This window comes from Leptonychotes weddellii, chromosome 1, assembly GCF_054177405.1.
Source record: "Leptonychotes weddellii isolate Sample4059 chromosome 1, ASM5417740v2, whole genome shotgun sequence".
NCBI classification, from domain to species: domain Eukaryota; kingdom Metazoa; phylum Chordata; class Mammalia; order Carnivora; family Phocidae; genus Leptonychotes; species Leptonychotes weddellii.
In genome coordinates, this window is record NC_138369.1 from 64,695,790 (window position 1) to 64,718,114 (window position 22,325).

Here is a 22,325-nt window from a genome sequence, read left to right on the forward strand (position 1 = left end):
CTCTCTATCTCATTCTCTCTCTCAAATAAATAAATAAAATCTTAAAAAAAAAAAAAAAAGATTTTCCAGCGGCTGTACTCACCAGCAGTGCTGGGGGAGGGGCCGGGACCCTGCTGGCCAGGCTGCAGGTGCAGCCAACTTTTCTGGCTCATTAAGATGCATGAAAAGCCTCAGAATATGCAGTTGTTGAAATGGTATGTCCGGGGCGCCTGGGTGGCTCAGATGGTTAAGCGTCTGCCTTCCGCTCAGGTCATGATCCCAGGATCCTGGGATCGAGTCCCGCATCGAGCTCTCTGCTCCTTGGGAGCCTGCTTCTCCCTCTGCCTCTCTCTCTCTGTCTCTCATGAATAAATAAATAAAATCTTAAAAAAAAAAAAAAGACATGGTATGTCCGAAGAACATTTATTCCTAAGGGATTCTTTTCACAAGCAAAAGAACTGGGTGATTAAGACATACAGAGTATGATCCCATTTTTAGTTAAGGAATTCTATGTACTGGAAGGTTGGATCCCAAAATATCAACAGCGTTTACCTCTGCGTAGTAGAATTACAAGTCACTTTAGTCTTCTTCCTTTTACTTGCTTGTACTTTCTAAATGTTTTCTAGGTAACTTGCCTGAAGCTTTTGCTTTTCTATTACGAGGTATGACATGGGAAATTGAAAAATACTGATCAGCAAAAGCATAAAATAATCTCTAATAGAGAGAAATACTAGTAATAATATAATAACCATAAGTAATATTTAATTTTAATAAAAATAAGTATTTTAATAACAAAAGATAATATATATTTATGATGCTGGAATACCCTCAGCTTCCACTCTTTTATTAATATAAGGCCATACAGTATGGACAAGCTACCAAATTCCCCTGGAGCTCCATGATCTCAATAACTTGGGGTGGCAGCACTCTCTACTGAACTCCAGCTAGTGTCATTCCAGAAGAAGTAAACTTATCCTGGTTCTCTTTTTTTTTTTCTTTAAAGATTTATTTATTTATTTATTTGAGAAAGAGAGAGAGCACAAGCAGGGGGCAGATGCAGAGGGAGAGGGAGAAGCAGACTCCCCGCTGAGCAGGGAGCCCGATGCGGGGCTCGATACCAGGACCCTGGGACCATGACCTGAGTCGAAGGCAGATACTTAACCAGCTGAGCCACCCAGGGGCCTCTTATTCTGGTTCTCTCAACTGGGGATTGTCCCATGTTAGTGGCCTTGTAAGGAAATGCCTCCCTCAGACCCATGTTGGAGAAGACCCCCAGAAAAGCTTTCTATCACGTTTTACCCCCTTGGCACAGACTCGTATATTATAGGGCTGGAAACTCGGCTGTTTAAACTGAGCCCTATAGATGCCTCACAACACAGGGATGAGACTCAAGAGGTATTACCTTATTACATTTAACTTAAGTAAGTAAAGGTCCCACCCTGCTCCCTCCAAGTTGAAAATGGCCACCTACAGGGGGGCCAGGTCCTGGAAGATGTTCTTTCAACCAACACATAAGGGGCTTTGTAATTTAGAGAGTGCCTTTTCATGTATTATCTGATTTGGTTTTACAATCCTATGACACAGGTATTAGAGACCAATGTGGGGTCGCAGAGAATGAGAGAGACGCAGACACCTTAAAGATCTTATAATCAAAGCTCTTTCAATAATTGGACTTGTGGTCAGAAATCTGTATGTGGAAGGGATACCATTAATTGTTTATTACTAGAATAGAGAAGATCAGTATGTCATTTATTCAATATATATATTTTCAGTATTTTTACCAAAATCAGGGGAAAATAGAGTTTACTTGATTTCATTTGTGCCAAAGTATGCCATCATAGATCTTGTACTTCTAACTCATATCTTCTGATATAATTAGCAGGATACTGGTTTTTAACAAATTTCACAACACAATAGTTTTCTACCATTTTTAGTTTTTTTTCTTTCTACAAGTAATTCATCTTTATTATCAAAATTTTGTAAACTATACAAAAGTAAAAAGAAATCTATCACCATCCAGAGATACACTCTCAATTTTGATATATTTCTTGCCAGTCTTTTTTTTTCAACTAAGATGCATCAATTCTAAATCAAAGTTTATATGACTAACGATGACTCAGCCTCAATTCATTTTGTGAAAGAAATATTCTTCCATAGGATTTAGTAAAATTAAAATTTAAGAGTCACATACTCAAATCCAAAAAACCACAGATAATGTATATTCTTGTGTATACTTGACTGGCAGTTCAAACACCTTCTCTTGGGATGCCTGGGTGGCTCAGTCGGTTAAGCGTCCAACTCTTGGTTTTGGCTCAGGTCATGATCTCGGGGTGGTGAGATCAAGCCCCAGGAAGGCCCTGCACTGGATATGGAGCCTGCTCTTGGTTTTGGCTCAGGTCATGATCTCGGGGCGGTGAGATCGAGCCCCAGGAAGGCCCTGCACTGGATATGGAGCCTGCTTGAGATTCTCCTCCTCCTTCTGCCACACGCACTTGTGCCTTTGCACGTGTGTGCTCTCTCTAAAACAAAAACAAAAACACACACAAATAGCTTCTCTTGACACTAAATTTCACATTTGCTTATTCAATCATTCTTTCAACGAATATAGGGAGTGCCTACTAGATACTAAGTATTTCCTAGATACAGGGAATGTGGCATTTTAAAAAATCAGATAAAAATGGCCATGATCTTTGAACTAACATGTTTAAATGGAGGACAGTAAACAAGTAATAAACAAGACAAATAAGTAGTACATACAGCAAGTCAGTCATAAGTGTTAACCACCGAACCAAAGCACGTCGGAAACATCCTGAAGCTTGCACCTCAAAGGCAGCCGTGATTATATTTGCTGATATATTTTAAAAATGGAGGAATCTCTTTTGAATTGTGATTATATTTCCAGGAGTATCTCTCTGTAGTCCTTCAATATGTGTAATTCCATTGAGCTAAGAGTTAATTAATAGTGAAAAATAGGACTCGACATTGATTTTGTTTGTTCATTTGGAATCTGAACACCCTTACTTCTTTGTAGATTGCATTTTCCAACCGACCACTGTCTAGGCATGTGTGCATCTGTAGACGGGCTTGAAGTCTACCGTTGGCTGTTCCAAAGGCACATGCAACACTGATCCTGATATTTCCCTAAACTTGCTCTACCCATCTCACCTGTTGCACTAAATGGTATGAACATCCCATCCAGCTGTTCAGATGGAGTCATACTTAGATTCTTTTCTCTTTTGCCCTCACCTACACTACAGCCATTTCCCATCGGGTCCCGTCAGCTCTGTTTCTCTCCATCACCTCCGCTGACAACACCCTCATATGCAAACCACAGTCTCCTCACTACACCTATTGCACTAGCCTCAATCCTACTCCTGCCATCTATAACGGTTTTCTGCACACCAGCTAGAGTAGCCTTCATAAATATAAAGCTGATTGATTTCTTCCTCTGTTTAAATGGTCTGATGGCTTCCATCACAGAATGAAATCCTCAGTGTTTAATGGGATCAAGAAAGCCCTACATGAGCCGGCCTTTACTAGCTCCCCAGCCTTGTACCACTCCTTCCTGACTCATTCTGTTCCCCCCACACCGCCATCTGGCTCCTCAAGCTCAGCAAGAGCCTTCCTAGCACAAGGTCTTCCCTCTTATTCTTTCTGTGTGGGGCTCATCTCACTCCTTGACTGCTTTCCACCTGCTCATTTTCTTTTCTTTTAAAGATTTTATTTATTTATTTGAGCGAGAGAGAGAGAGCCCACAAGCAGGGGGGAGCAGCAGGCAGAGGGAGAAGCAGGCTCCCCGCTGAGCAGGGAGCCCGACATGGGACTGGATCCCAGGACCCTGGGATCATGACCTCAGCCAAAGGCAGATGCCTAACCAACTGAGCCACCCAGGTGCTCCTCCTCCTGCTCATTTTTAATCTCAGCTGAAATGTTGGTTCTTCAAAGAAACCTTTCCTAGTCCCCAAACTATATCAGTATTTTATGCTGGATACTCCAGATTGACTCGCTCAGTGTCCATTCCACCCTCCTTCTACTTGGAGAGGATAAAATGTTGCTAACTACAGTGCAGACTCCCTTGCAGCCTAGGTTCTGGATGCTGATTAGATTCGCCTGGCAGTTTCTACTGGGGAGCACCAAGCTAAAATCATGAGGTTTCTCTGTAGCGCCCCAGTTTTCAGATTCCTGACAGTGAGGAAGTAGAGAATAAAATGGCATGAGTGGTCATCTGGAGCTGGCTTCCTAAATCATGAGCCATGGTCTTGGGTGTCCATTCGGTAGCTTCCTCGGTGTTCAGGGGCAGTTTCAATAGGGGATCTACATGGGTGGCAGGGAGTTCTGGGTTCCAGCAGAGTTCCATTGCAGTGGCTCCCCTGATGGGACAATTCTGCAGTATTCTGGAAGATAGCCCTGAAGACTCAGGATTAAACTGCTTCTTCAGCCCTTGCAATGATTTTTATAAACACTGAATTCCTTGTATTAATCTATATCCTTCTTAAAATACCCAGAGTTACTTCTGTTTCACACACTGGAGCCTGATTCATAGAGTCTGCCTGTTTAACTCTCTCAAGATTCTTATCATAATTTACTATTATGTATTTATTTGTGGGGTATTTTGTTTCTGTCTGGGTCACTGCTGTGTCCCCAGCACCTAGCATAGATGCTGCTGCATACAGTAGGAGATTAATACATATTTGCCAAACCAGTGAGAACATTTAGCACTTTCAACTATATGGGTAATTCATTTGTGAACTGATGATGGAGATAATTAGATTTATACCCCAATTACCTCTTACATCTTGAAATAATAACAAGATTGCAAAATGTCTAAAAGGAATACAAATACAGTTCTATTTTATTTTATTTTTACCAAATACAAAATATTTAGAGCTGCAGCCTATAGTCCCATAAGAGAGGTGGTCCTGGAGAACTAATGAAGAAATTCCATAAGCTAATTCTGTTCTTATCAGTCTGATCTGTCTAATGCCTACTCAGTCAAAGGACTTCATTAGGTCAACTGGAAAAGGACAATCAATATAGCAACCTGGTCTGATTATGCTATTGTTAAATAAAAAGATATTTGTAGGGGTGCCTACAAATATCAGTAAAGCTTCCAACTCCTGATTTCAGCTCAGATCAATATCTCAGGGTCCTGGAATTGAGCCCGGCATCCGGCTCCATGCTCATCAGGGAGTCCACTTGTCTCTCTTTCTCTGCTCCACCCCGCTCTCTCTCTCTCTTTCTCTCTCTCTCTCTCTCTCTCAAATAAATAAATCTTTAGAATAAAAGATTCTCTCTCCCTCTTTCTGTGTCCCCTCCTCCCAGCTCGCATGCTCTCTCTCTCAAAAAAGAAAGAAAGAAAGAAAGAAAGAAAGAAAGAAAGAAAGAAAGAAAGAAAGAAAGAAAAAAGAAAAGAAAAAGATTTTTGTAGGCCAAATAGCTCTGGGTGTAAGTTTCTTACAAGTTTTGTATCAAAAGGAAACTGGACCAAAAAGTCTCCAACCTTAAGTGTAACATTTGAAAGATGTTAATCTGTCCCTGGAATTCAATCAGGGTGTGTGTGTGTGTTTTAACTGTGTCTAAATGCTGCAAAGGATTGTAAGAGCAAAGCATTAGTATAGGTCCAACCAAAGCAGTGTTTCCAAAGCATCAGGCACAGTCTGAACCACACCAGCCTGGATGTAACTGTTGTCTCTGCCGCTTATGAGCTCAAGACCTTAAGCAAGTCATTTACCTTCCTGAGCTTTAATTTTTTCATTTGTAAAATGAAAATCCAACTCATACTTGTGCCTAGTCACAGAGTTTGCCTCTGGGATTTAGGTAGAATCATGTGTATAAAATATTTAGCAGGGAATTTAGAACATAACCTATGTGCTTTTGACAAATAACTATTTTTTTTTTGTACTGCCTAACGAATATATTCTTTTCCTTTTCCTTCATTATAGGTGACATCTGAGCCATCAGTTCTGAACCTGCAACAGGAGTCACTGGTCCTACTCTTATACTATATTATTTCCAAGTGCTCCTGTTGGGGTAAAAAAGTCCAAAAAGGTACTGTGTCATCAAGAAAATACATGGAAACACCAGAATTGTGAAATGCTTGTTGCTGCCCACATCCTTTTGAAGTCATATCCACTCCTCCTTGTTCTGTAGAGTCCCGCTAGAGTTGTCCCCTTCTTCGATGCTTCAACTTCCTGGACATAGCGATTGTTCTAGAATGCAGCATGTGCCCCAATTCTATCAGCATGAGACCTTCTCTGGAACTGACACAAATGTGGAAGAAAAGTTTTACTCTCCCAGGTACAGTGTCCTGTAGAGGCAGTGTTAGCTGCGAGTAGCCTCATGGGCACCATTTTTCTGTCTGAAAATAAGCTACTACATCAAGAGCAACAGTGGTGAGAAAGAGACAGAGAAAATGAGAGAGGACGAGTCATCAAGTTCTGTGGATCCAGCCATCCTTAAAGAGGATTCATGACCTTTGGACATTGCCTCATATGAGTCAATGAACTGACATTTTTTCCTTTATTTTGTTCTAAGCTAGGTTGAGTTAAATTGAATGTATGTCACTTCCATCTGAAACAATTGTGATTTATACAAACCCTGGCTTAGTTTGGGGTACTCTCAGAAGCAGACCCTAAGACAAGAATTCAAATACAAGTAGTTTATTTGGGTGGTAATCCCAGTAAATACCAGTTAGAGAGTGGAGAAGTGAGTCAGACAAAGTAAGGAAGCCAATAAATGATTCAAGGAGCCAGAAAATGCTGTGTATTTGAGCTAGTTATCACTGTGGCCCCCTGGAGCTTAATACCACTGGGGAAATTCTGAGCTCCAGTGTAGACGCTAAGACCCTGGGATCCTCTGAGTGATCCCACCCAAGAGGCAGGGAAACCAGGATATAGATCAATTTCTGTCAGTCATTGGTTGTAGCCTAATCTGGGGGTGACGATTCTCTGGTATTAACTCATCTTATGGGATATACCAGGGACTGGCTGCCAGATTAAGCCCTTGGACAAAAAAAGATGCAAAACACTGGCAGTTGGAGAAAGGCCTCTGGGTACCACAATGGTAAGTAAGGCCGGGATATATAGGTGGGACCAACAGTATCTGCTGCAAACATAGGGTTCAGAAAAAGTCCAGAAAAAGACCAGTAGTAATATTAACTTACGTTTATCTAAGAGTTAGAGGTTAAAAGAGGCTTTGCCCTATCTTGCTTGATCCCCCAATACATCCCTCCCTCCATTTCTACTAGGTCACTAACAGGAATCACCACCTCTATTTTCCTAAGGAGAAAACTGGACTCAGAGAGCTTAAGTAAGCTGCAGAAGTACACACAACGATTAAGCAACAGAACCTCAAGCCTGTGTTTTCTAATTCCAAGTTCATAAATGTGCAGTATTGGGATAAGTTTGGATTCATAGCAACTCTGGAAGAAAAAGCCTTTAACAGATAGAAATTTCACCTCAAATGCAAACATGTAAGATGGCTGAATATGTGACATTTTGCCTTGTTTTTTCCCTCCTCAAAATTCTCTATGTCGTCAATATATTAACTTCATATTGAAGAATACAGTTTTGCTTAATAAAAGGTCAGGCTGATCTGATAAGATAAAAGCTAAAGAGTTTGCATAATTGGAATCTACAAAAAATCACCATTTCTATACAGTGAAGTGGGAACAACCTCTCTGAGAAGTGACCCATGTTAGAAATGCCTGAGTCTCAGCAACAGGGAAATACAAATCAAAACCACAATGAGAGCCTAGTGATGGGTATTAAAGAGGGCACGTACTAAATGGAGCACTGGGTGTTACACGCAAACAATGACTCATGGAACACTACATCAAAAACTAATGATGTAATGTATGGTGATTAACATAACATAATAAAAAAAAAGGGGGGAAAAAAACCACAATGAGATACCACCTTACACCAGTCAGAATGGCTAAAATTAACAAGACAGGAAACAACAGATGTTGGCAGGGATGCAGAGAAAGGGGAACCCTCCTACACTGTTGGTGGGAATGCAAGCTGGTGCAGCCACTCTGGAAAACAGTATGGAGGTTCCTCAAAATTTGAAAATAGAGCTACCCTATGACCCAGCAATTGCACCCAAAGATACAAATGTAGTGATCCTGAGGGGCACCTGCACCCCAATGTTTATAGCAGCAATATCTACAATAGCCAAACCATGGAAAGAGCCCAGATGTCCATCAACAGGTGAGTGGATAAAGAAGATGTGGTATATATATATATATATATATACATATATATATACACACACACACACAATGGAATATTACTCAGTCATCAAAAAAATCCTGAAATCTTGCCATTTGCAATGCCGTGGATGGAACTAGAGGGTATTATGTTAAGTGAAATAAGTCAATCAGAGAAAGACAATTATCATATGATCTCACTGATATGTGGAATTTAAGAAACAAAACAGAGGATCATAGGCAAAGAGAGGAAAAAATAAAACAAGACAAAATCGGAGTGGGAGGCAAACCAGAAGAGACTCTTAATCATAGAAAACAAACTGAGGGTTGCTGAGGGGAGGGATGTGGGGAGATGAGGTATGGACATTAAGGAGGGGAAAAAAAGAGTGAATTTTACTCTATGTAAATTGTACCCCAACAAACCTGACTTAAAAAAAAAGAAAAGAAAAGAAATGCCTGTGTCTGTTTCTCTGTTTGTATGAGTTTGCAGGGCAAATGTTAAAGAGAACATCTCTTTAATAGTTCATAACTTTGACACGTTTCACAAAAGGAAGATTTTCAGGCTTTAACGAGGTCAAAGGATGTCACCCATGGCTTTGGTTTTAAAGGTGTTTACAAATCCAGTAGTTAGGTGGATAAAATGATAGACATCAGCTCTAAGACATTCCCAGACATTAGGACAGGCATCTGAGAAAGTTCATGGAATCTCCATTCCTGGAAGACATCAGAATTGCCTTTGGCCTATTTGGCCTATTAGGTCACTGGAAATGATCTAAGGCATGCTGTGAGCCTAAAACAATAGTAATAATAATTAACATTGCCATAATACAATGATCTTTTTGTGTGTATATGTCATATAGTCGAGTAACTAAAAAAGAACAGAAACTAATATTGATGGAGGTAAATACCAAGTATTTATCATACACACTTAACTCATACCTTCAACAAATGTAAATTGAGCTCCTACTATATACTAGGCCCTGTGCTCAGTGCTGGGAAGTTAGCGGTGATCGATGACTTCCTGGAGTTACAGCCTAGTGAATCACACAGAGAAAGAAAATTATTGGTGATGCCAGGAGGGATATTAGGAAAGCTTGTAACCAGGAAACTTAGCTGTGATTTAGCTGAGACTTGAAAGATGGTTAGCAGTAGCCAAGCCAAGGACAGGCCCAGTTGACCCTGCGCTTTGTCTTCCTCAGGAGGCCACAGATGACCCAGAGCTTTCCTGATAGCAAATGTGTATCTGGGCCAACAATGGAGCAATCGCTGTTGACATCCTTCTGCTGAGGCAGGAGCAAGAAGGTAGCTTTGGCTAAATACTGTTGGTCTCTGTAATGAGTGTGGGGTTCTAGAAAGAGCCCTCCACTGGAAGTCAGATGCTATTCACTAGCTGTGTGGCTTTAGGGAGATGTGCTGCTTCTCAGAACCCCAGTTTCCAGCCAGTCAACATGGGAGATTAGTAGTCTTGCAGATTAGGTTCTCTAGAAGCAGGCCCTGAAAGCCAGCAAGATGTTTGTAAGGAGTCTGTGACCTGGGATGGAAAGGGAGGGGAGTGGGATTAGACAGAGGGAGAATCCAAAGTGCTATGAAAGCCCAGCTGCAATGGAAGACCAAAGCCCCACTACTATGGAAGCTCTGGAACCAACAGAACCCGGCTGCATCATTCCACTTTGGGCCCAACTGACCTGCCTCTTAGAGCCCTACTTCATTCAGTCGCTGGATGTGGGCTTAACCAGCAAAGGGCTGATTAGGGGCCAGGTGACTCTCTGCAGCTCAGCAGAGACTATGTGCTGACCACACCCTCCACAGCTGGGAGAAGGTCCACTTGGACCGCAGAACTGGGTTCCGCATCTGTGTCTACCACAAATGCTGCAATTCTGGAGAGCAAACGAGATTAAGTCCTTAAAAACATCTGGCAGAATGGAGATGTATAATAAACGTTACTTAAATCCTAATTATTATCACATGCTCATTTCTGTATGCAGCAACATTCGGCAGTCTCCTACATTCATCTTTTCAAGCATTTTTTATTAAAGCATTAGCCCTTTGCGTATTCAGCAGTCTCAGAATGGAAAGTTCCCATTCCCTAACACTTAAAAGAAATCCACCTAGGGCGCCTGGGTGGCTCAGTTGGTTAAGCGACTGCCTTTGGCTCGGGTCATGATCTTGGAGTCCCTGGATCGAGTCCCGCATCAGGCTCCCTGCTTGTCAGGGAGTCTGCTTCTCCCTCTGACCCTCCCCCTCTCATGTGCTCTCTCTCTCTCTTTCTCTCTCTCTCAAATAAATAAATAAAATCTTTAAAAAAAAAAAAAAAAGAAATCCACCTAAAATGCTTTTTCCTCCATGAATTCTTTCCAGATCCTGAACACTACCTTAAGGGATCTTAATTTTTTACCAGACAGATATTTGATGAGCCTGTGGTCTTCTAGGGCAGGGAATATAATAGTGAAACAATCCCAGTTTACCTTCAAGCTTACCTTCTCTCCCCTGCCAGTCCCATCCACACTGGCCAGAAGTACTGTGGCACCCAACATATGCTATCTTGAAGCATACGTGGGATTCAGGCTCCCCCATCTCTGCTCCCAAGTGATTCTGTGTTCCTGGAAAGCAGAGACAACAGGTCATTTCCCATTATTACTGCTCTGAACCCAGAAAGCTGCAAATATAGATAAATGGATCCTTTCTCCACTCACCAGCAATAGACTTCATTTGGAAGATGAGCTAAGAGAGATCTGTAGAGTTTTTGTTTCAAATATTCTACTAGATTTGATTATAGAAGTATATACATTTTCTAAAATATAAGTAGCCATCTCTCACATTTACTACTCCATAAGTTCTGACATTTCAATGTTATCTTAAAGAAAGAAACAATAGCATTCTTTCAACTCTTCCCAAGAAAAGCTTAAAAGTCCAGAACTTTTTAAACTATGACTCATTACTTTTGTAAAATATACCATGAAGCATTGTCATAATTAATTTAAATTAACTTTACTAATTTGTCAAAATAACAAACAACCATACATTCCTCAAATGGCATCCGAGATTTTGAATTGGTCATGCGCGTGCGCACACGTGTGTGTGTGTGTGTGTGTGTGTGTGTGTTTCAGTAAATCATAGATCTTGGCCATCTCTAAATTTACCAGTGTCCAGTGAACTTAGGTGACTGAGGACTTCACTTTTGTGTATTTAGCAAACATTTTGTATTTGCCTATCTGGAAATCCCTTTTTCTGAATCATTTCTTTAATGGACTGAACAGTATATTGCCATATGTGTGCAGATCCACATTGTGGCATGAGAAGGAGGCCTCGTCTCTCATCCAAACTCGCTGCTAGGCAAGGCTTGTTGCCAGGAGCCAGTCACACCTGAATCATGATCCTACAAGAGATTAGTAGGTTTCTATCTTTGGATCCAGTGGGTATCCCAGAACAGGGAATTACAAGTGAGTTGCTCAGGGGTAAGAAGCACAGGTGTATTGCAGTTATAAATCAGGTAGACTTCCAGGAGATAAAGCTGTTTAAATTGAAACTGGAATAGAGTCAAAGGTAGAGGAAGAGCACACAGAATTGAGGCAGGGGCAGTGGGGGTTTGTGGGTGAAGACCTAGAAGGACTTTGTATAAGTTGGGGCTTCATTTCAAGGACCTACAAGAACCAACTGAACGTTTCTAAACAAGAGAGACACGGCCAAATTTGCATTGGTTTGCTTCCATCAGAAGTATAATAAGCAGGAGGTGGGTGGGGGATGGGCATTAAGTAGGGCACGTGATATGCTGAGCACTGGGTGTTATACACAACTAATAAATTATCGAATACTACATCTGAAACTAATGATGTACTATTGGCTAACTGAATTTAAATAAAAAGTTTTTAAAAAAGAAGTATAATAAGCAAAAAACAAAAAGTGTAACAAGCTTCTTTATCTAAATTCCTGGATGAGCCCAAGTATATTATTATGGTTATTTACTTGTTTGGAATGATATAATATCTTTCCTTCCTCTGAAGGAAAAATATACTTAAATTCTTCTTATGTTATGATTTGTTTATGGCACTGCCTTATGTCATAAGGAGGCATTATAACGGCATAATTTCTGACACATAAACAGGAACTTTCTATGCTTTTCTGCCTTTAAGAATGGATTCAAAGTATTTTAATCTCCACCACAACTCAAGATGGAAAAAACACAAAGGGCATGGCAACTTAAAAATGCTGTAACTAGGTTGTGTATATATAAATATTACTTCACAAATCTCTATAGTTACACAGGAATGTAGAGATTGTCCTGTTCAGCAGCTCTCAAACTTTTTGGTCTCAAGAGTTCTTACACTCTTAAAAATCATTAATGACCTCAAAGAGCTTTTGTTTATGTACATTACTTTTATTGATATTTATTAGAAATTAAACTAACGACATTCTTAAAACTTAAGAATGCACAAGCAGGGGCCCCTGGGTGGCTCAGTTGGGTAAGCAGCTGCCTTCAGCTCAGGTCACGATCCCAGGGTCCTGAGATCGAGTCCCACATCAGGCTCTCTGCTCAGTGGGGAGTCTGCTTCTCCCTCTCACTCTCCCTCTGTGCTCTCCCTCTCTCTCTCAAATAAATAAAATCTTAAAAACAACGACAACACAAAAGAATGCATAAGCACGTGTTTCATCAGCCATCAGGGCTGTGACGTCATCCCATGTTGTGTGGCCTCCAGAAAACTCCTGTACACGCTCTTGAGAGAATGAATGAGAGTGAAAAAAGCAATAATATCTGGTATTATCACAAAAATAGCTTTACCCTCAAGGACACTCTGAAAGGATCCTAGGAAAGCCCATGGACCCCCTTACCACACTTTGAGAACTACCAATCTACTTCAACTAGAGGATTAAGCCAAGAACATGCTTCAGATCACAGAGCTGTGAGGATGAGATCCCAGGATCCTACTCTTTGACACTCATGGACATGTCTATCATCACAAGTCACTTAGCAGTCATTCTAATGCGTACTAGTTAGAGTAATGCTAGTGGAAGGCAACAAATCAACTTAAAATTTTAGTGGCTTATTTCTCACTCATATAATAGTCCAGTGAAGAGGTTCCTGGACAACGTACACTCTTAGGGTGACCAATACACCCCATCTTGCCCAAGACAGTCCCAGTTTTATGAAAGTCCCATATTTCAAGAATCCCCTCAGTCCCAGGCAAACCAGAACAGTTGATCACCTTAACCCTTCTCCTCCCAACATCTATTCAGTTTCCAAAGTTCCCTCCATCTTCAGTTTCTATCATCTTCTAGGGCTTCGGGACCTCTGTTTCTGGCCAGTAGAAGAAGGCATACCCACTTCTTAAAACTTTTAGTGCACAAGTAACGCCCCTGCCTTCCATTCACATTTCATGGTGGGAAGTAGTTGCATGAATGTAGGGGACCCATATAGCTGGGCAGCTGAGGCCTTTAGAAAAGAGAATACACATATCGGGCAGACTGTTAAACCTTTACCAAAAATGGTATTATCCTACTTTATCTCCATAACACTGCTCAGAGGAAGGTAGGGGGAAAGGCTACCCATTGTTCCCAGGGTTATAAGCAGAGATGAGAAAACTGATCCCTCAAAAAGTGTAAATGCCCTAACCAAGTGTTGATCTCATTTCCAACTTAAATCCTTCATAGAGGATTTAGTTTAAAACAACCAATACTAATTGACGAAAAAACATTAATTATTACAATTACTCTTTAAGAATATTGACCAAGCAAATCATATTTTAAATGCATCACAAAAAAGGGAGGGGGGTGGGGGGATGGGCTGGCCTGGTGATGGGTATTAAAGAGGGCACGTTCTGCATGGAGCACTGGGTGTTATACGCAAACAATGAATCATGGAACACTACAACAAAAACTAATGATTAGTGTATGGTGATTAACATAACATAATAATAAAAAAACAAAAAACAAAAAAATCTCCATACTTACAGGAAATTCTTCTAATGCAAAATAATCTACATGAAAAACAAAACCAGAAATCTTTTCCCCATTTGTTCTGTGCATGTGGTGTGCGTGCACATGTGTGTGGACTTTCCTTGAAGCTCTAGGACTCTCTTGTATTTCCCACTTCTTTCCAGGCTGATCTCCAACCTCCACCATCACTGCTTTGAATGCTAAGTGTCTGGTACTCCAGGTTCCCCCACAAAGAGGTGGCAGAGTTGTCTACCACCCTTGCCAGAGGTTTTCCCACTGATTTGGATCTGAATACAAATTCTTAAAAGCGATCCATGAATTCAGAAATAAAAGAACATCATTTCACTGGCAGGAAAGGAAGTTTTCCTGAAGAAATCCTAGAAGCCTGAGCTCACCTTTTAACAACCAAAGAAAGGTTGAATTGTGTAATTTTAAGTTAATAAGGAGGAAAATAAATAAATGAGGTGAGACAGAGAGGGAAGAAATATTCTCTGTCCTTCAAAGCTCACATTGAACAAATTGAAAATGTTCTTATTAATACAAAAAAAAAAAAAAAACCCAGAGGGAAAAAGCTGCATGAAAATTGCAAATCACTATATACGCAGAAGACACTGTTATTGGGGGATATAATGACATTAAAAAGGCAAGTTAGAAATTGCTTGGAATTAAGAGAGGAAAGTTTTAGTAAAATTAACATAAAGTTAAATTATATTTTTACACAGTTTCTAAATTATAAATAACTGCATAAATATGTCCTAAACCATATAATCCAAGCTATTTGCATTTATTGCTCACGTCTTCTGTTAACCTTCAGAATTTAGCAAGGAAAGTTTTCTTTATTTTTATAATAATTGTTCTTCCTTGACTGCATATTTTCCCTCCTTGAATAAATTATAATTTGCCTCCCAAACAAAAGCAAACTCTTTAAGAGTTTGGATATTGTAAAAAGTATATTCATCTAATACTGAGTGAATTTCCTCAGTATGAGATCGCACCCTTTCTTTTAACTTACTGCTAGCTGCCAAATGTAGTACTTTGCTGAAAGTGTAAACTTGGAGATTTGGAGGCTTATCTAGTCAGCTATGATTTCATTTTTACTAAAAGCTGATATTCTGGTTCATGTAAAAACTGACATACTAAGAAAGATAGAAAGTGTACTTTGTATTTACATGGTATTTTCTCTAAGGATCAATAGTTAGAAGTGTAATATTTATCATTATATATACTCAGCACGTACATTCTTCTTATATTACTGTGTAAAATTCTAGGTTGTGTTTTGCTTTTCAGAGTATATCTTGTCTGAAGGAATCAAAGGACTTTTTAAAAAATTCTTCTTTGGTTCTGAGATGAAGCTCTTTACTTGAAATATAACTTGCCTAAAGCAGTAAATAGAAACAGTGGCAGCTCTTTCCATGTGATTTGCCAAAGGGGTGTTAAGAAATTTCTCTGTTTTTTTTCTATATGTGTGATTTGAAAAGAAGTGCTAAATTGCTAAAGGAAATTAAAATGGAGGGAAAAAATGGAACTCTACACTTTGCAGTCTTTGAGCAATTTCTGAGCCCTACATATCCAGTTAAGCTGAAAATCTAAATGTTGGTAAGGGGAAGACTTGTTGGAAATAGGGAAAGAAGGAGAAAAGAACAATTAAATTAAAGCTATTGAGTTTGGTGTCTTCTGCTAAAATAGAAATGCTCACTGTGTACTGAAGAGAGCAACTTGTAAGCAGACAAATTAATGGGCAAAATAAGTAGCTGTTTGAGAGGCTTTCTTTCAGGGAAATGGCTTTGAATTTTCTTTCCTTTTATTCTTAAATTATAAAAGTCATGATAGAATAATATTCAGAAAGTATGTAAAAGCAGGAAAAATAAATAAATAAATAAACCTCGTCCACCAGCCCAGGTGCCAAACAACAAGCACTATTATCATTTCGGTGTATTTCCTTCCAGTTACAAAACCCTTCTAATGAGATGGCTTCTTTCAAAAACAAAAACTGTTTCCTAAAGCTGTTTGACGGTTCTGAGAAGTGGATAGAGCTTTTTGGTCTTGAAGAGCAATTGGTATTCATTTATTTTGTTTTTCAAAATCTGGCGGAGAAACATCCCTTTGATATGCAAGCAGAGCAACAGGTAAAAGAAGGAAACATTAGACTGCCCCAACTGGAGCCCGATAGACCTTTGTCAGCATTTAAAAGCCCCGCAGGCAGCCCCAGCCTTCTAAAGTGGAGATTGCCAAGCTCCAGTATTGAATCTAGCTTCCTTCTTCCTAATCCTCACCAAACACCATCACCCAAGATCACCTCATCATTTCACTTAGCCTTCCACATTGGTTTTCCAATCTGGCCTCTTATCCCCAAGAGAAAAGAAAACACAGGCCCAGCCTGAATTCATCACTTGGATCCCCATGGTAGGATCTGCAAGCAAGTGCCAAGTGTCCTCCCCAAATCCAGATGACCCCAATACTCTGGGTCTTGCAATTTGAGAGTTATTGTCCTTATGTCCTTGAGGAGTCCAATCAGCCCAGCTTACCTCTGTGATGCAAAGAGACAGACGAAGAGGATGCAGCTAAGAGTGTTGTGAGTTTGAATCACAACCCCATAGGGACGACGGGGGACTGTTAGAAAATAAAATTAACCTCTTAAAATCTTTTTTTAAGGAATTCAGACCATCATTACATCTATCATCAAAACAGCTTTATGAAGTTGTTGAAAATGAGAACTGACATCTCTCACAAATGAGGAAATTGAGGCTTGTTGAGGTCTAAACATTAGACTAGAATTGAGACATCTGATTCCTAAACCAACTAGGCAATGAATATTCCTTGATTACTTACCTTCAATAAATAGGCTTTCAACAAGGCAATGCCTGTGTGAGATACAAATTCCCTCTCTTCAAATAATGTATAGCTTGAAAGGAAACAAAAGATATTTAACACATAAGATTCTACCAAAATTTGGTGTATATCTAATTGCCTAAATGGTATTGCTAAGGATTTACAGAGCTGGGTGAACACTGATTGCCAGGTAGATTTTAGCACTAGTTAGGGTTTTGTGAAACTGGGCTCTGGATTTAGGATGTAAGAATTTGTGATCTCCATATGTTAATAGGAACAGAAAAAAAATCTCAAAGTAGCCCAATCTGGTGTTAGCTGAGAGACTGAAAAAAAAAAAAGAGAGAGAGGAAAAAATGTCTTCAAGAGACAGTTTTTATAACATAATACTTAAAGGGCTGTCATTTGAAAGAGGGATTAAATTTATGTTATAAGGCTTCCTACCAAAAGGAGAATATTTCAGTGAAAGAAATTTTAGTTCTTCTGTAAACATTGCACAAGAGATGAGTCATCCTTAGAGATATTTCAGAAAACATTCCCACAATGAGAGGTAGCTTAGAGGAGATGACCCATCCTTTGCAAAGTTCAACACATAGTACTTTGTGAAGTGTTCAGAATAACTACAGAAGTATAATTATAATGCATGATGCTGACTCTCCACCAGAAAGAAAAGGAAATGCCACATGTTTGTGCCATTGGCAACCTAAACCTGGACTTGGCTGCCTTTGTCCCAGGATACCCAGAGTGATTTGCCATTTGGCTGTTGAAATCTTTCTCCTGTGACGGAAAAGTCAATGACTTTACTTGGCCAACAGAAGGGGAGTATGTGCGAAGGCAGCTGTTGGCCTATCTACCTTATGATGTAACATGTAGTGACTGTATCTAAAGAATTCAAGAGATTTGTCACACAGTAGAATAGGAGATACTATCTCATGAAGTTATCTGCTCTAGAGACCACTTTTCCAAGATAGTGAAATTCTGAAGCTGTCGCTAAATTGTCCTTCTGTCTGTCCAAGTCCTTAACAGAGAGTTTTGCATAATGTCTGGTCCCCATGGTTCCTTATTAATCCATACAATTAGCAAAATTTATAGGACAGTTACTTCATTCCAAGCTCTGTGCTATCACTGGAGATAGAAGGGGCCTCATGAAAATTATGATCAAATCCGAAAGAGAGACAAGCATTAATCAAATAATCATAGGATTGAATAGCTGAGTAAGAATGTTATAATTTTACTAGGGAAAAAATCACAGGATACCAGGAACATGTATTTGACAAGCCTGACCAAACCTAAGATGATCAAGGAAGACTTCCCAGAGGCGGTGATATACTGGCTGAAAGCTAAAGGAACATACTGGGATAACTGGAGGTGGATGGGGAAGAAAGGTCAGCATGTGGAAAGAGCTAGAACATAAAGGAACACGATACATAATGCATTGTCGAGTCTGAGAGGAGGGCCAGGTGACCACAGAAAGGGTATAAATGTTGGCTTAGGAGAGACAAGGTTCTGGAGATTGGCAAGAGGTCATCAGTAGCCTTTTCACTTGGGCAAGAGAAGGAACTGCTAAAGAGATGATGGGCTGGGGAGGACATGGTAGTGATGACAAGGCGCTGGACTGGAGAATTATTTAGATTATAAAATCAGCAGTCTTTAGTGATGATTGAAACTTGAGAGTACCGGAAAACAGAGTACTAAGAATGACTCCTCGGGGTACCTGGCTGGCTGTCAGGAGAGCATGCAACTCTTGATCTCGGGGTTGTGAGTTCAAGCCCCACAAGTGGCGTGGAGTTTACTTAAAATAAAAAATTAAAAAAAAAAAATGATTCCCCATCCTGTGGTTATCCAATTGGGTGAATGGTGTTCCCTAGGATAGGAAATTCTAAATACCAAGTTTGGGAGAAGATCATGGATTTGTTTGGGGCATGTTGGTTTGGGGTTGCTTTGAGACATCTAAATGGAGATATGAGTTCACTGTTGGATTCTTATGGAGTAGAATTCTTAGCCCATACATGAATTAAATATTGCTATCTTAAACCCTTCAAAATAGCTCAAATGATGAGGAAAAGAGGACCTCAATCCAATCTCTTCCTCTGAAAGAGCAACCAAATAGCATGTAATAATAGTTTGAAAGGCATTGGAAAATCAAGCCTCTTTCTGCAATTACATTCATTCATTTATTCATATATATGCATTCACATATCATGTATTAAATAAACATCATTGTAATTTCAGTCTAATAAATATTACACAATTGACCTGTAAAATCTATCTGGACCTTTGGGTAACTTATGTGATTGTGTGTGTTGGGGGGGGGGGGGTGTGTAATTCTACTCACTAAACTATGCACTCACAAAGCATCCTGAAGTAAAGTATATTTAACACATTAATATTGGAACAAATACCTGTGAAAGTCATAAGCCCTTGAAATCACTTAATAGGAGGAATCAATTCCAGAGCTTCGGATACATCTGCTTGAATCACATCCTTTAACTTAGAAGTGAATATACAATGTAGTTAATGCTGGCTTGCCCAAAGCTGTCCTCCTTAGGATTCGATATCAAGCAGCCCCACTCAATGAAGCACTTTTGCACCCATTCCTATCAGGCCCCTATTTGCTAACAAACCCTGAATGGTTTTCATGGGTAACGGGTTGACATATCATCCTTGACATATGGCACATAGGCCACATGCTTAACTCGGTCTTGCAGCCCTTCAGGCAATCCAGGATTGCAGACATCCACAGCCATGCCCACAAAGCTGCTCGGGTGCCCTCTGGAACCAGTGGTGAGACTATTGGTGGATTTGGATTCCAAGGGCTCATAAAGTGAAGTAAATATCAACACTGTACCAAAGTTTATAAACTTGTTAATGCACATACTGCTCATTAGTACATGCAGATGAGGTAGCTGTGGTCTTTAACGGAGCATTTATGGAGGCTGGTGGGGAAAGCATGCAGGAAAGATGAACTATGTGTGTTGAGGCTCAGAGGTATGTCTACATTTGACTAGGACATTTTCATCTTAACACTAAAATACAGTGAAAGGTGGTTTTTTTTTTTAAAGATTTTATTTGAGAGAGATTGATCAAGAGGAAGAGGGACAGAGAATCTGAAGCCGACTCCGCACTGGGCACAGAGCCCAGTGCAGGGCTTGATCCCACAACTGTGAGATCATGACCTGAGCCAAAACCAAGAGTCTGATGCTTAACTGACTGAGCCTCAGGCACCCCTGAAAGGTGTTTTAGATAAACCAGCTACATTTTGCCAGGATGGCTCCAAATATTAGTCTGTTTGTTTTTTGGTAATTTTTAAAAAATTGGATGATCTAAATATACATCGTTTGCAAACTTAACTCCAGGATGTGTATGACACAATCGTCACAATCCTTTGGAAAAATGCAGATTTGGAGGGAAAAAAAATATACTCATTATGCAAATGATGAGCCTCTTCCCCTGCACAACCTTCTGAGAAGTCCAGGTTCACCCCAGAACCACGGAGGAGGGTGTGGAGCTACAGAACGGAGGATGTTGGGAAAAGCAGGAAGGCTGGTTTCCGTGAAAAAGACCATGGAGCCATTTCCAAGGAGAAAGGTCTGGAAGAGTCAGGCAGGATTTTGAGGGAGAGAAGGACAGGGATGGAAGGAGCTCCCCCAGAGACTGGGGCATCTTCAAAGAGAGAAACATCTCAAGAGATTTGTTATTTTGCGATGAGTTGCAGGGCAGATTTCTCACTTTGTTACCTCTTCTGGAGAATTCAGAAAACATGTTTTATTTAAGACTCTGGGGATTGCTATTTATGTTTCTTTTGATGAAACAGATTTTAGAGGGAATAAATGACCTCGGATCATTCTGGATGCATTTCCCATTCTTGGAAGGTCAATGCAGCACTACGAGAATTTAAATTGCCACAACATTTAATAGTATATTAATAGCGCTTGCTAATTATGGACACACAGAAGAGGGACATCACTCCCACTTCCAAGGGTCTTTCCAGCTTTTGTCTCCCACCCAAGAAGGCAAATAAAAGTGAATGTGACTGAAAGAGATAAGAATCTAGGAAAAACCCTGACTCTGCTCTCATTTATGAAAGTTTTATTTACAAACTTCTGTATTTTAACCACTTTTTGTTTTTTAGATTTTATTTATTTGAGAGAGAGAGCAGGAGCACGTTGGGGGGGGCAGAGGCAAGGGAGAAGCAGGCTCCCCGCTGAGCAGGGAGCCCCACATGGGCTCTATCCCAGGACCCCAGGATCACAACCTGAGCCAAAGGCAGATGCTTAACCAACTGAGTCACCCAGGCGCCCCTATTTTAGCCACTTTGAGCAATATGTAAAGCAGTGTAGCATTGATTTTTAGAATTGGGTTTTGGAGCCAGATTGGCTGAGCCTGAATCCCCACTGCAGCCCTTTCCAGTCAGGTGACATTGGGCAGGTAACCTCTCAGAGTCTACATTTCCTCACCTCCAAATGGCTGCTGTGAAGTTTGAATATGTATGTAATTCATGCTTAGCACTATGTATGTGCACAGTAAAAATTAGTAAATGTTTGCTATAGTTATTTTTGGCAATAAATGACATGGAAAATATCTTACAACTGGTGATAATAAGCCAGTAAGTTACAATTGCTACTGTAAGCAGTCCTGGGGTTTTCCTGATTTTTTTAAATCAGGACTTAATTTTATCATTTTAGTCAGGATTTAATTTTAGTTTTATTATTTTATTACCAAGTGGAATTTATTATGCATCCATATCACTTTATCCTATGGTGAGCATTTTATAGTGTAAGCTGAACAAATCATGTCCTTAGTCTTAGGGAAACGGAATAGAAAATGGGCAACACTGACCAAGATTAACATTTTTTAGAATATGTATAATTTATGTACCGCTGAAGGGGGAACTTTTTTAGCAAAAGCAAAAAGTAATAACTTTGGCAGAAGAAGAAACTTGGCAGCAAGGTTTTCAATTTCAGAAATTATCAATTCTTTCTTGATCTTGGCCGCCGGGCATTCATTCCTTGAAGCACCACGCGTCTGTGAGAACCTGCTGTGTTCCAGGCACTGCTCTAGGCACCTGAGGTACAGCAGCAGACAAAGCCGAGGAAGAGTCCAGCTTCATGCAGCTTGCATCCAGCTAAAGACTAGATAGCATTGCTTTAATTGTAGTGTACCAAAAATGGCATCATGAAGGAAGGTGGATCTGAAACTTTTCATCACTTAGGCCCCTTTCCAAGGCTGGTCCTCTAGAGGCTGTTTATTTCTTCCTAGAATTGTGTCTTTAAGTAGGTAGCTCCCACCAGGAGATGGAAAACACCAGCAATTCCCATTCCTTAAAACACCTGGGCTTCCCTTAAGCATGGGCAGCTGGATTAAAAATGCATTATATGGG